Source organism: Podarcis filfolensis (genome assembly GCF_964270895.1).
Source record: "Podarcis filfolensis genome assembly, chromosome: 5".
Taxonomy (NCBI): Eukaryota; Metazoa; Chordata; class Lepidosauria; order Squamata; family Lacertidae; genus Podarcis; species Podarcis filfolensis.
In genome coordinates this window covers 61,245,427-61,260,424 of record NC_139608.1, presented here as the reverse complement: position 1 = coordinate 61,260,424, position 14,998 = coordinate 61,245,427, and the positions used below count along the sequence as shown (strand labels likewise).

Below are 14,998 nucleotides of genomic sequence, written 5' to 3'. Positions count from 1 at the left end.
CCCTATGTCTCGGGTGGCAGATCGGAAGGGGGTGGCAGACTGGCACCTCCTCAGCCAATCTGCTGCTGCTTCCACAGTGCCAATGCCACCATTTTGTTTACTGCCCTCCATTGCTTAGTCCAGTCCTCCAGTCAGGTCCCATGTCAGCATCACAGGGCCATTGTGATGATAAAGTGGAGGAGCCATGAATGCCATCCTGAGATCTTTGGAGAAAAGGTGGAGTTGACAAACCAACACAAAGAAATTATGTGCAAGCATCTACAATGTAGGCAAATATTCCACGGTCGTTTCAGAAGTAATGACTCGTGTTGCTTTGCCAAGCTACCTTTTATATTGTTTGGTAAAGAAGAAACGTATCAGCTGCCAAAAAATAATTTCAGCCTTGACCTTTCTTGTCTCCAGGCCATTGTCTTGTGAGCTGCCCACCAGTCCATCACAACTGATTGATTTCTTAGTGTCAGCTGGAGAACTTTAGAGGGGGGGGGGGAACCATATCCAAGATAATAACAAAACAGGACCCTAAAGCCAAGTTCTGTCCTCCAATACAATGTAATTAAATTCCTTATCCCAGTGTGTGTGTGTGTGTGTGTGTGTGTGTGTGAGAGAGAGAGAGAGAGAGAGAGAGAGAGAGAGAGAGAGAGAATCATGCCATGAACCCATTATTGCACTAATTTCCCATTTGTTATAAGCATTTCAGCAGAATGCAAAAAATGACAACCCCCATTCTAAATACCCTTTTCAGCACAAATTCATTTCGAAACCATTTATTTGGAAAGCATTTTTTTTTAAAAAAAGAACCAAAACCCCCCCAAGCATTACAATTCCAGCGACCCATGGGTCAGGGATCAGCCAGCTAAATTTCTGTGTGACTCATCAGTGGCAGAAGTCATGCCCAACTAAGTGTTGCTGGTTAGCAGAAACCTTTTAAATATATATATATGCAAATGTTTTTGGAAGCTTGTGTCACAGCATCTGACCCAACACCACTGTTTCCGCTTGAAATTACATAAGCAGAAGCTTGTGTTACTGCAGCGAGAGGATCAGCCTGTGCTTAGGAAGGGGGCAGGGAGCCACATTTGCTTTTTAAAGCTTGTGCAGAGCGCTTTGCCTTCACATCAAGGATGGGGAACTGTTTTCAACCGGAAGGCCACATTCCCTTCTGGGGGCCACAATCCAGTGGTCTCCAGGGCCAGATGCAAAGGAGGCAGAGCGGTGAATGTTAATTTTACCCAAGCTGTTTTTTTAAAACACATTCGCTCACTCCTCTCTGTTCTCCAGGCAACCAAGAGGCATTATCAGGGCTCAAGGACACCATCTGGGCAGGAAAAAAACAACCAAGAAGAGTGCAACACACAGTCAGTGAGAGCTACAGCCTGGAGGGATGGGGGTTGGCTGGGGAGTGAGTGTAGCTTGGACTTCAAAGATGACCCCTAGGATTCCTTCCAGGCTACCCCCATTCCCCAGCTACCCCCCATCTCTCCAGGACGCACCTCTCACTGACTGTGTGTTGGCTTCCAAGGCCTGAGGTTCCCCATCCTGCTTTAAATGATTGGTCCCAAGATATGGTCCACCATTTTGCTGAAGCTAAGCATGACTGCATATGGCCAGTGCCTGGAATCACAGGCCCTTTGGGTTCCATGACTGTAGAAAGGCAGGATATAATGGTAAGATAAATAAACAAATGGACATTGTGTCGGTGTCAGGAAAGCAGACCTGACCGTTTTCAGAGCACCACAAGAGCAGCTCCATCCCACTGGTGGCTATTGTGTAGGGTCTAAGAATGATTCTCAGGGCAAGATGGAGAGGATCCGTACATCAGCCCAGACTATTTGCAGGAAATGCAGGGCAAAAAACCCCCTGATGATCTTCCAGTGAAATTGAGATTTGGTGGTGGGCCATCCACTCTTTTGTGTGCACAGAGATTGCCTGCAGCAAAGGCAATGGCTTGGGCCTTATTTCTCACAAATGGAACCCCACTCACTAAACAGGGTTTTCCTCTCTCTTCCTTTCTGCCATACTCCCCCTGCACCTACATACCTTAGGGTAGAGGGGACCTTCTGGAATGGCTTGGGGCGCCCCACAGAGGTGAAGCAAGGGAGTTGGCAAAGGCCAGACGGATGCAAGAGCTCAGAAAAGTCTGGTTTTCCCCTGCTTCATCCCACATGGACCAAGTACCTCCAAGGCCACAGACTGCAATTCTCACTTAACTTGCTTCTGTTTTGAGCAGGACTTAAATTATGCCACATGTGACCCGCTTGCAAAATATTTGAGTCTGGTCTTCTGAGCCTTCAAAGCTCATATTGTGTGTGTGTGTGTGTGTGTGTGTGTGTGTACACACACACAAATAATGTTTTGAGCATTGCAGTGGCGTGGGCTGTTCTATGGCAAGTGAGCAGTCGATTTCTGTGTCATCCTTCCTTTTCCCCTGCTTTTCATTCCTCTCAAGAGATGCACAATTGTGCACCTGCATATAGTCAATTTAGCTGCTCTTAGTGTGGAATTGGGTTTTATCTTGCACAGAACAGGGACTTCATTCTGTCTGGAGTCTAAAAAGCACATTAAAGATTAAGCCCCAAACATTAAGGGGTAGCTTGAAGCTCAGAAGGAGAAGAAGTAGGTGAAAGCCTCAAGGGAGATTGCTGTCTTATCTGTCCCTTCCCAGCTATATTTTAAGTCCACTCGAATTTCAAACCTTTCTTAATCTTGCGCTTATGAAAAAGTGGATAATGGGGCCTCCATCTCTTGCGACGCATGTGTCAGATTTGTCATCGAGGTCGGTGTTTTTCATCATAACCCGCAGTCTTGCAACATATCTGGTGTTAACATTTCAGAAATGGGTAACAAATCATTTAACAGCTGGAGGGAAATGCTTCAGAATGATTGGAACTGTATCGACATCAGAGTCTTTCCCCTGGGGAGTCAAGGGCATCGGCACTGATGCTCACAGGAGAGATCATTATGGCTCAGCATGCACCGTAGCTCCCAGATGTTTGGAGATTGTATTGTAGAGACTTAATCCCTGCTGTGCACACATGTGGCCTGCTCTGATTGCTGGTCACACCCATTTTTCAAGGTGTTGCAATGTTTTGAGCTGAAGTCTCTGACATTAGTTCCTAGAAGCATATCTAAAATATGCATGCGCATTTGGGCATGACAATAGCCTGTGTATGTCTGTTGAATGATTCTTTTTAGTGAACGAGAGAGTGGGGGGGAGGGTCAGAAAAAGTTTTGTAGTTGCTTTTGAAAATATTGTTTTTCCCCAGTACAGTGGTACCTCGGGTTAAGTACTTAATTCGTTCCGGAGGTCCATTCTTAACCTGAAACCTGAAGCACCACTTTAGCATCACTTTAGCACCACTAATGGGGCCTCCTGCTGCTGCCACACTGCCAGAGCACGATTTCTGTTCTCATCCTGAAGCAAAGTTCTTAACCCGAGGTACTATTTCTGGGTTAGTGGAGTCTGTAACCTGAAGCGTCTGTAACCCGAAGCGTATGTGTCAGGGACTCAGGAGCAGGAGCTCTGGGGAGAGAGGAAATGGAGAGCGAAGGGGAAGAATCCGAGGGCAGCGTAGGGGAGTATGACAGTGGCCCGAGAGATTCCATGAGCTTCTCCAGCGAATCAGAAGATTCCCAGAAGGGGGCGCCTATGGTCAGGGCAAGGGGGGTCCCAGGGGGGACGCACCAGAAACAAGGAGACAGAGGGGAACCCCAAAGCAGCAGTGGGGGATTGGGACCAGTTTCCCCACCAGAGCGTAGTGGGGGGGAAGAGTCACATGTGTCAGGGCCAGCGTCTCCTCCAGCGGGGAGAGAGAGTGAGTCAGGGCTGACCACGCCTCCAACGGAGGGGAGGTCAGTTGCAGCTAGCCCCCCCAGAGGGGGAAGCAGTGACAGCAGCAGCAGTGAAACAGTCAGGAGGAAAGTTACCGGCTGGGCGCGCGCGCCAAGTTCAAATGTACAGGCGCGGGGAACAGCAGGAGACCCGGATGGGGAACCAGCTCCTAAAGCCCGCCGGAGGGAGGGGGAAGGCTCAGGGGACTCAGCGTCAGAAGAGGCTAGAAAGGGAGAGACCCCAACGGCCAGGCGGAACCAGAGGCAGAAGGAACTGAGGAAGAGGTGGAGTAAGGCTAGAATCTTAAATTGGTGTCAGGGGGGAGGAGACTCAGACGGAGCATCAGCGGTCTAACAGTTGAGACGTAGAGCTGCGCGCTGCGGCTCTGGAAGTGAAACTGAACTTCAATAAAGACTTTTGTACTTAACAAAGAAGCAGCGTTGGTCCTTTGTGAGCTGGGACCTTGGGCAGCCCTGACAGTATGTAACCCAAGGTACCACTGTATGAATGAATGAACTTTATTACGGTCTCAGACCAGGATTAAAAAAGCATATAGATAAAATAGCAGTTAGAATTTTTTTAACCGATAATTGTTAGAGCAAATGAGGACAAGGAAACAGGCATAGGATAAAACGTCTGGATAAAATACAAGATTAAACACAGATAGTGGATGGATAAAAAACTGATAATTAAAACAGATAAGAACTAAAAACAAACAAGGACACGCAGTTAAAACAACTGTAAGAGCAAAAGAACTAAAAGACTCGCAGTTAAAACAACTATAAGAGGCTGCAGAGTAGAATAGAGGACACTCTTAAATAGAGGACACTCTTAAATAGAGTGTCTTAAATAGAGGACACTCACAACATTAGAAACTGCTGTGCAGATATGGTTAAAACAGACAATTAAAACAATGTACAACACTAAATTTAGCAACAATGTACAACAATAAACTGTCCCAGGGAGTTGACTCAGAATCATGCATGGAGCCGTGTTTGGGGATTTTCATGCCGGACTATTTTGAGTTGGGCGATGGTCTGCGCCTACAGATCTGTACACAGAATCTGGCGACCATCCAGGTCATCTTCTGACCTTTGCCTAACAGCAAAAGGTCAAATTTTTGCTTTTGCGGTAGGTCGGCGAGCCTCACCAGTAGGGGATCCAAGATCTTACTACATGCCTCTTTATAAAAGGGACATCTAAAGAACAAGTGTTCTGGGCTTCCTATCTCTCCCAATGGGCAGGTGCAAAGTCTCTGAGCATACGGGACCCTTCTAAAGGCTCCATCCAGGACCGGCGAGGGAAGAGCCGAGCTTCTGGCAAGTGTAAAGGCCCTTCTTGCATCCCTAGATACGAGAAAGAAGAGATATACTGCCGGTGCAGACTATAGAATTTCTCCAATTGCACAGTCCTGCTGTCTCTCGGTGTCTAATATTCTTTGCCTGACCATAGCTTTTGCCTGGCCCAAGCCCAGACTTAGAAGGGCTTGAGGGGCAAAACCCAGTTTCCGGAGGGTGTTCAGGACTGCAGTCTGCCAGCCCAGGTACCACTGTATATGGATGGTGGGTTTCTGGCCTGACATCAGCACCCAGCATGATGGGGCAAACCATCTTTTTGTCTTCTCTTTTCTTCCCCTCGGCCTTTTTACTAGAGCAGCACTCAGCTACTGTCCTCATGTCCTGTATTTGGGCTCCTCATAGGCTTCTGCTTGGCCACTGTGTTAAACAGGATGCTGGACTATATAATCTTGGGTTGGATCCATCAGGGAAGATATGCAAACAATCTGACCTTCAAATCACACAAAGAATTTTGCAGCCGTATGGGAACTCTCAAACTGGATTGTCTGGGAGTTCCCTTATGATGAATTCTGTAGCCACTCATATCTCCTGAGAGCTACCAGACCCGATTCATGGTGTTGGTACTGGTGTACAAAACTCTGATTTACTTGGGACCCAAGTACTTATAGTAGTGTTTTCCTCAGTACCCACAGGGCTTTTGCAGTGGTGGCACCCTGGTTACTGAATTCCTTCAATATGGAGATCCAACTGTCTCCTACACTGCTGTCATTTAGGTAACAACTTGAAACATATTTGTTCGTTCAGGTCTTTGGAGAAGAGTTCATTAATGTCTGCTGCATTGTATTTTATTGTTGATAATGATTTTAATTGTTGTTTCAGATATGTTATGGTTGCTGTGAGCCTAGATCCTAGGATCCTAGAGGAAGGAGAAAGGGATACAGAACCAATAAATCAATAAAAAATATTGTCAAGCAAGCTTTTTGCAGTTCTAGCCTTCAACTGCACTCTTAAAGGCAGCCTCATACAAGCAGGAATTTTAATTGCCCTGTCTCTTTTCTGCCGTTACAGAAATCGCTGGGAAACTGATAATGCAAGCAGGCCAACACAGATAGCGCCAGGGACAACAATCTGAGAAAAGTTGAGAAAAATATATACAAGCTTGCCAGTTTAGACTGCAACATTCCCAATCTGCTTCAAAGAAAGAAAAATAGTTAGTTGTTATGAGAACAGCTTCCCAAACCACATATCAAGGCTATACTTGCCACGTGGACATTCAGACTCAGTTTATGAGATATTTAGATTCAGTTTAAGATTCATGGATGAGTCTCCATGAATCATAAACTAAATTTATTGGGTTTTAGCAGTTTTAGAATCTGCTCCCGTGGCCTGCGGATCTTCCCTCAAACTATGCCATGGTGTTTTTGCAATCTAAATATACCCATTTACCTAGTATTAAATGGCATTAACTTTGAACTAAGAGTAGTTTACCTCTGAGTGGACGTGCTTAGGGTAATGATGCAACTGAACCAGTTGGCATTGGACCAAACTTTCACATTATATAATTGCTGATTTGTGCATTGCTTATTTGTGGTGCCAGTCTTCACACACTAGGCCTATCAGGGCTGGCCCAATACATTTCGCTGTCTGAGGCAGAGCAGCAAATAGTACCATCAGCACCACAAGTCAAGGTGTACAGTAGAGAAGACCCTTCAAGCTATTTTGTGACAGAAAACCCACAAGCACTTCTCTCCCAACCTGGCAATAAAAACTCAGTAACAACAAGTTGAGGAACAAACCATTTGCTGCCTTTTCATGACACCCAAGTTCAGCTGCCTGAGGGAGCCACCTCACTCACTTTAATGATAGGGCCAGCCCTGCAATATGCCCATTTTTCTTTTGCTATGGTGTGCACATATCATCTGAAAACCACTAACACATACAGAGAAAGAGAGGGAAATTAGTGGTGTAGATCTGTGCACAGAAAAGGCTGTTGGGCATTGCTTACTGGGGGCATCAAAATTATGAGCATGCATCTGTGTATTAAAATTTGGTACATACACACACAAACAGAGGTCATCTTGTTCACAGTTTGCCATCTCCCTTTTGAAATGATCTGAACTCTATGTCATAATTATGTATTAGTCCGCACAAGATAAACCACACATGTGACAGATCACAGGGATTGGGAAGATCAGCACCCTTATTTTCAATCTTGAAGTAGCTTCGTATTGGGGGAAGGAGAATTTTCACTGGCATCTTCAGATGTATCTGTACTGAACAATGCAAACTAGTGTAGGAGGTACTTTAGGGAAAGGAAAGACATTTTAGGAAGATTAGCATTTCTTCATTAGTTTGCTTTTATTTTCATTTTCATTTTAAATATTCATGGCCCTAACAGGCGTTCAAAGCAGCTATCAGTAAATGAAAATTAATACATAATAAGCATAAGATTCTTTTTTAAAAATAAATAAATAAATAAATGGCATTGGCGAAAGCCCTAGAAGAAAATGATGGGACACAACCACTACCCAGACTTTAGATGTTGGTAACTTCTAATGAGATGCTGACTTTCACACACAGAAACCTGAAATTTCAGCTATTATCCAGTATGTGCAATGCAGTCCTGGGCATTTTTACTCAAAAGTCCTATCCTGCACAATTGGGCTTACTCCCAGATAAGCAGAAGTGTTAAAAAAAGGAAAAAAGGAGGAGTACAGCCTTTGTCTGAGAAGTCGCATGACTGACTATGTACTCAAACCCTTTAGCCCAAGTTGAGTTGACCTGACTGCAGGGTGACATCAGCACCTGGCAGGTCAATCACAGAGAGCAGCTCTATAATCCACCTTTAAACTAACCTCCAACCTCCTAACTAAACTAAACCTACTAACCTCCAAGTTTAAACTAACCTCCTAATCTCCAAGCAGCACCATGTTGCTGGATCTAGCTGCCATTTTTATTTCCCACAGTGCCCCTGGATGATCTATGTGAGCCATTGTGGGAAATTAAAATGGGGAAATTAAAATGGCAAGTAAGCCCAGTCACCCAGCACAGCTGCTACCCACAGGGGCGGACTTCCGTCTTTCAAATTTCAGCCGCGCCCTATGCGAGCTCAAAATTCAGCACTCCCTACCTCTTTGCCTTCCGTTCTGCTCAATTCACTATGTCAAAGAATGCTTCAACTGCATTTATGTATGCAACCACAGCAGCAAGGAATCTCTATGCACAGAAGTGGAAGGATGAGGGAATACCCTCAAAGGAAGAATAGCTGATGAAATCCTTGGAGTGCGCAGAAATGGCAAAACCTACAACACTGATAAGAGACACAAATTTAGATTCCTTTAAGGAGGACTGGAAACCTTTCCATATGTGAAGTTGCTTTCCGTATGTGAAGTCCACAGCGGGGTTTGAAGTTTAAGGGGGGAAATAGCAGAACATATTAAGAAACCTGTTAAAGAGGATGGAAATGGATTTGGTGGGATTATAAAATGCAATTGTCTGAAATTTTGATTACAAACATTGATGGTGGGTGAGTGGGAAGTTATTAGTAATGCTGCCTTAAATTTGTCTCTGCTGCCCGTAATTGCAAAGTAAGTTCAACAGGGCCCTGCAGGGAAGGAAGGTGACATCAAAGGGTGCTTTGCCCAGAGACTCCTCAAAGCTGGAACTGTCCATCCTAAGTCAGGAATGGGGAACCTGTGGTGCACCAGCTGTTGTTGGACTTCAACACCCATCAGCCCCAGCCAGCATGGTAAATAGCTAGGGATGATGGGAGCTGAAGTCTGGCATTGTCTGGAGAGCCACAGGTTCCCCACCCTTGCACAAGCTTCTTATGACACAGAAAAGCAAGAGACCGTGTTGTAGCTCCTCCTCTCAACAGTGTTAACCCACATTTTGGAGAGGAATTAGTACTGTGTGGAGGAGAGTGAGCATCCCCACTATTGACTTGCTGTTTGTCTGTGCTAAATAATCCCCAAGATGCTTTTCTGTAAGTGGCCACTGGCTTCCAGTGACTAAAACATTCAGTTTTTGCCCTGGATATCAGCAACGCTTTTGGGAGAGAAGGCCTATTTCGTCTCTGGGAACAGAACGTCCATTCACCTATCTGAGGGTAGCCATATTCTGCCTTCACCATATTTGTTATTAAGAACATAAGAAGGGCCTATTGGGTCAGGCCAGTGGCCCGTCTAGTCCAGCTTCCTGGTCTTACTGTGGACAACTAGAAAGCTGTGGGAAACTAGCAAGCGGGACCTGAGCACAAAAGCACCGTCCCCTCCGATGGTTTACAGTAACTGGTATTCAGAAGCATTGCTGCATTTATGGATCAGAAAGGCTCCAAGGGAAGTGCTTTTGTTATTTGGACCAGCTGCGTTTCATTCTTAACTTTTAAAATCTCACATCCAGTCCAGGAAACATCAGAAGGGCTGAGGACATTTTCAAATTACCATCCTGAGACGCAGGATCAAGCAAGATAAAGCGAATAGATTGTCAGGTGGGAATTGCAGTTGAGTATTAAATTGTTTCCAGAGTACGCCCGTTGCTAAAAAGCAATTTAATTCTCATCACATTTTCCTAATGACACTTTCCCCTCATTATCTGCTTGATCCTATTCTTCAGAAGTTTTGGCCATTCTGATCATTATTTTAAATGCACTCGTCGCATCCAGCTAAACTGACTCGGTTCCTCCCCACTCGCCTGCTTTTCTTCCATTTTACACCTAATTTGCAGCATGACCCAATAGGTTGAATCTTGTCATTAATAAGACCTTGGCAACAGTTACAAGAACAAAAGCAAAAACGTATCTTCTTTCACAGCACTTTTTGTTTCCCTATTTACTAGGGCCGCAATTGGACACCTGGCGTTTATGGATAGTAGAGTGGTGACAAATTCAGAAGTGTGGGACCCCCAAATTCAGAAGTGCGGGACTCTGCCTGGGGCTGGGGCAGAGCTTTGATGGAGAGCTGTTGAGCTTTTTAGGGAAATAGCGTCAAAACTTCCTTTGCTGGACTTTTGAGGCTCCTCCCTCCTGCAACGCCTGGGACTCCCAGCAACTCCCAGCCCTGCAGCTCCCACTGCCTCCCTACAATCCCCCCCCCCCAGCTTCCGGTGCACCCTGGGCCCTCTGGCCCTGCCTTCCTTTGCTACTGTAGTGGCAGCCAAGCCCCCTCACACCCACATCCCCTTTATGATTAGACAGTCTTCTATTCTACCTTATTATTGTGCAAAAATAATAATCAGGGGTATGCAACAATGTAGACCTTCATGGGTTGCCTTTCAAGTAGACCTACTTTGGTGCGTGCACATGAGCAAACAATTTGGGGTGCTCCAATACCTTCTTTTGGGGTGACTTCAGTTCTTCCACAGCTACTGCATGCTGAGTCCCTACGTGCATCTACGTAACGATCCACCACAACGCCAAGATCCCTTTCCTGGTCATTCACCACCAACACAGACCCCATCAGAGTACAGTATATGTGGAGCTGGGATGTGTGTGTGCATGTGTGCATCTCTATTTACTGCAATGTGCTTCATGCATTGAATCGCATTTGCTGTTTTGTTGTCATTCCCAGGAAAAGCAGCAGTACAGCAGTGGCGGTGTGTGCGTGTGCCTGTGTGCTGAGGAAGAACAAGTGCCTGGATGTTACTAGCAAAGGTACAGAAGAGCATGGCATCATACATGTAAAAAGTACATGGGCATTGACATGGTAAATGGATATCCAACTTAAGGCACCCCGAGTTGATCTCATCGCTGCTTGTCTCTGGTGTTCATAGGGAAGGGGAGATTTTACCCAGGGACATCCTGGTTCATGGCTCTCTCTTTTTAGCCCAGGGTGGCTAATCTGCAGCCCCCAGATGTTGTTGAACTACAACTCCCATCATCCCTGAGCTTTGACCATTCTGATTGGGGCTGATAGGAGTCCAAGAACACCTGAAGGGGCACAGTTTCCCCAACCCCATTTGAGCCGCTAGACCCTGCACAAGCTCTTCTCTCTTTCCCACTGCCTTTGGAGCCTACATGTTCAGCAATCGCTTACGAAAACACAGCTTGTGAAGCAAGTGACCTTCATCAGTTACAGGCCTTTGGCTTTGCTGTATCCATAACTCTGCAGCTGTGTCACTGTGTTTTCGCTCAGATGCTTTCCCTTCTCCAAGGTTCGTTTTCCTGATACTCCCACATCAAGAGCTAAAAGATAATTCTCCCTCCGCCTGCGTGTCTTCCGCCCTCCTCCACCTGTTTGATATCTGTAACTTGCATCAAGGCTATGTGAACTCTTCCTCTCTCATCAAGGTCCCCGGTTTAGATTTCTCTCTTGAAGGCTAAATCGCCTCTGTACAGAACTCCCCTTCAAAATAAGGTCAAAAGAAGAAAACGGTCTCCTTATTTGAGCTCCTATGAATTAAAATTGCAGCTTCCATGAAAGTTACTATGTATTTTCCCTCAAATAATTTTTCCAAAAATAAGCAAAAATAAGTTTTGCATATGTCATTTAGTTAACAGATGAATCATTGGTTTTATAACTATAACATTGCAGAATCTAAGAAAGATAGAACTGGAAGGGACCCCAAGTGTCATGCAGTCCAACCCCTTGTAGGAATCACAGCTGGCTTTAAAGCACCTGGCTTCTTCCAAAAAATCTTGGGAAATGTAGTGTGGTAAGGGTGCTGGGAAGTGTAGCTTGGTGAGGAGCAAACTACAGTAAGTAAAACGTAGTCTCTGCTGGATGGCACTTATGATCTTATGGGTCTTAAGGGTTCTGAGAAACATCCATCTAGTCCAGAAATCCATTTCTGACAGGTCAGCCATAACCTGGCAAGATGAAAGCCAAATGGAAGCCTTGTGGTTGCCTGTTCTGGACAATGTTGTACTACAGCCACCCCAAATGGAGCAAGTGCACAGGTTGGGAGTGCTCTCTTGGGCTTGCTGATCAGAAGGTCAGTGGTTCAAAACCCTGCGACAGGGTGAGCTCCTGTTGCTCTGTCCCAGCTTCTGCCAACCTAGCAGTTCAAAAGCATGCCAGTGCAAGTAGATAACGAGGTACTGCTGCGGTGGGAAGGTAAACGGCGTTTCTGTGCGCTCTGGTTTCCATCACGGTGTCCCATTGGTTTTGTCATGCTGGCCACATGACACGGAAAGCTGTCTGTGGACAAACGCTGGCTCCCTCGACCTGAAAGCGAGATGAGCACTGCAACCCCACAGTCACCTCTGACTGGACTTAACTGTCCAGGGGTCCTTTACCTTTACCTTTTAACTTTTTGCCATCAGCCCTTCTCAAGTGGCTGCAGTGGAAAGCAGTGCATTTTCTTAGCTTCTGCTGGTGTGCAGACAACAACTGTTCTTTGACCCAGATGGCCTAGCCACAGTGACCTATGAACCTCAAGATCGGATTATCATAGTTCACCCTGTGTGGGGCTGCCTTTAAGGTTAGCCTAGAAGCTGCTGGATGGCACTTCCTTCCCCAAACACATAACACCTCTCTGGAAGGGGAAGAAGGCTCTCTCTACTTCAGAACAGTGGGGCATGGTGGCTGGGTCAATTTCTGTGCTGGCAGCGGATGGGATGAGGTGGCACGAACCTTTTTTAGAATAGGAACACAGAAACATAGGAAGCTGTCTTCTACTGAGTCAGACCACTGGTCCATCTCGCTTAGCACTGTCTACCCTGACTGGCAGCAGCTCTCCAGGGTTTCAAGCACGTGTCTCTCCCGGTCCTACCTAGAGATGTAGAGCAGAGCACTAGCACCTCCTGGCCCATCTGCCTGATGGATAGTCTTGCCAGGCTACACACTTGTTACCTAGAAGTAACAAAAGGCTCTTGCTTAAGCTCAGACAACAGGGTGCAGTTGTTACTGTAAGGAGCTGTGAAAGCTGTTTGAAGCCTTAATTGTAATATTCAGGAGAGGGCCTCCTCAGTAGTGGTGCCCACCCTGTGGAACACCCTCCCATCAAATGTCAAGGAGATGAGTAATTCTATAACCTTTAAGAGGCATCTGAAGGCAGCCCTCTATAGGGAAGCCTTTAAAGGTTTAATGTTTTACTATTTTTTTTAATATGCTGGAAGCTACCCATATTATTATTATTATTATTATTATTATTATTATTATTATTATTATTATTATGGCCGATGCAATGCAGTGCACAATGCAGTACTGATCTTGCATAGCGGACCATGCCCCCAATGAGACAAGGTATAAAAAACCCTAGTGCCAGGGATACCTTAGGTTCTGTGTGTCTTTTACAGTTGTGTAAAGGAGCCAAGGTAAGATTGTGCCATTTTTGCCAGTGCTGCATGACCAGCCAAAGTTGTTGAAATGCCTTATTCCATAGATGAGGATTTAAAGGAATAGAAGAAGAAGCTCACCACTGCATCCATCTGAACATCCTAGCCCAGTGATTCCCAATTAACTTAGTACTGCAGAACCCTTGTTTTTCAAAAGCCAAGCCATGGACCCCCTACTTTTGAAAATGTTGATATCTCTATCGTAGTTTTTGCTCTGTGATTGGTGCCATGAACACACCTTTGGGTCCCCAGGCCACCAGTTGGGAACTACTGTCCTAGCCAGAATATGCATTGAGGAGTGAGTCACATACATCCTATAGTTAATAGGAACTTGTCGTTGTCACAGGGAGCATTTAATATGTTTCTGATTCTTTCAAAGCACAGTTTAGCTGAGCTTCCCCTTTTCTTTTGTCTGCCCCTTTCTTGTACAGGCTTTCTCTGGGATGCAGATGGAAGAGAATACAGATTATATTTTTGCATTCTTCTAGCTGTTACACTTCAGATTCACAATACCTTGCTTGTTTTGTTTTCTCCCCCCCAGCGCTTCCGGGCCATCTGCATTTGTGCTACTTACAAAGAGATCTGGGCATCACTTGTTTATGCATTCCATGCCTCCACAGCTTTAGATGATCTAACAGAAAACCAGAGTGAGAAAGCAATGTTCTGATAAGCATGTAACAAAGAACAGTTTCAAGCTGGTAAACTCCTCACATTTCACACTGTATGTACACAAAGATATGAAGCCTTTTCTAAACACACACACATTTTCCCCCCTTTGGCTAGGCTTCCATTTCTCATAAACAAAAGAAAGGTCTCGTTTTCTCCAGGGTTTCTTTTAAAGATCATGTGCTATACAGGTGAGATTCGCCCCTTGAACTATGAATTAATGAACTAAGACCAATTACCACAGTCTAGGTTTGCACTCCTATTCACTGACCTGGATTTAAGAGAAAGGGCTGTAGCTCCATGTTAGAGCACTTGCTTCTCATGCAGAAAGTCCCTGGTTCTGTCCCTGGCGTCTTCAGGTAGGGCTGGAAAAGTCCTGCCTGAAACCCTGTAGAGATTTTACCAGGCAGTGTTGGCAATACTGAGCTTGATGGACTAAGAGTCTAACTCAGTTTAAGACCTAGTATACTGGCAGTGTGGGCACAACCTGTTTCCTGCTCATGACTTCAATAAATCTGCTCACCTCTATATCAGTGGGCGGCATTGCACACAGGCGACCATGCCTCAATAGTTTTCCGGTGTAGGGGTGGAGATACATCACCTTACCCCATGCAACGGCCGGCCGCTTCACCTGTGTTGATGGACAGCCCTAGCCAATCAGCTTGCCAGCCAGCTACCTCTTCCTTGCCTCTTCGTCGGGTCTCCCTGCCCACCCACCCTCTTTTCATGCTATGCTCTGAGATGACCTTGCTATGGCAATTGTCAGTCGCCATGTTGTTGTGGCCGGGTAGGAATTTTTTCCACTTGGCAAATTGGCACCGGCCATTTGGTTCCCACCTACCTAGTAGCAATCGTCACAACTTTTGTGAGGTTAGGCATTGGGTATGCCTTTGTTTGGTTGGAGGGGAGGTTGTTGCCTTCTCCTGCCCC

At 45.7% G+C, this 14,998-nt stretch overlaps 1 long non-coding RNA gene across 1 annotated transcript in view; it reads right to left on the bottom strand.

The window, feature by feature from the left end:
• LOC310764008 overlaps positions 1-14,564 on the bottom strand; it is a 38,907-nt gene extending 24,343 nt beyond the window's left edge. Inside the window, exons 1-2 of the long non-coding RNA XR_014548966.1 lie at positions 14,340-14,564; positions 13,916-14,033 (exon numbers count right to left, since the gene is read on the bottom strand). This is a non-coding gene — a long non-coding RNA (uncharacterized lncRNA). The remainder of the gene's footprint in view (positions 1-13,915; positions 14,034-14,339) is intronic.
• Positions 14,565-14,998: the final 434 nt, after the last annotated feature.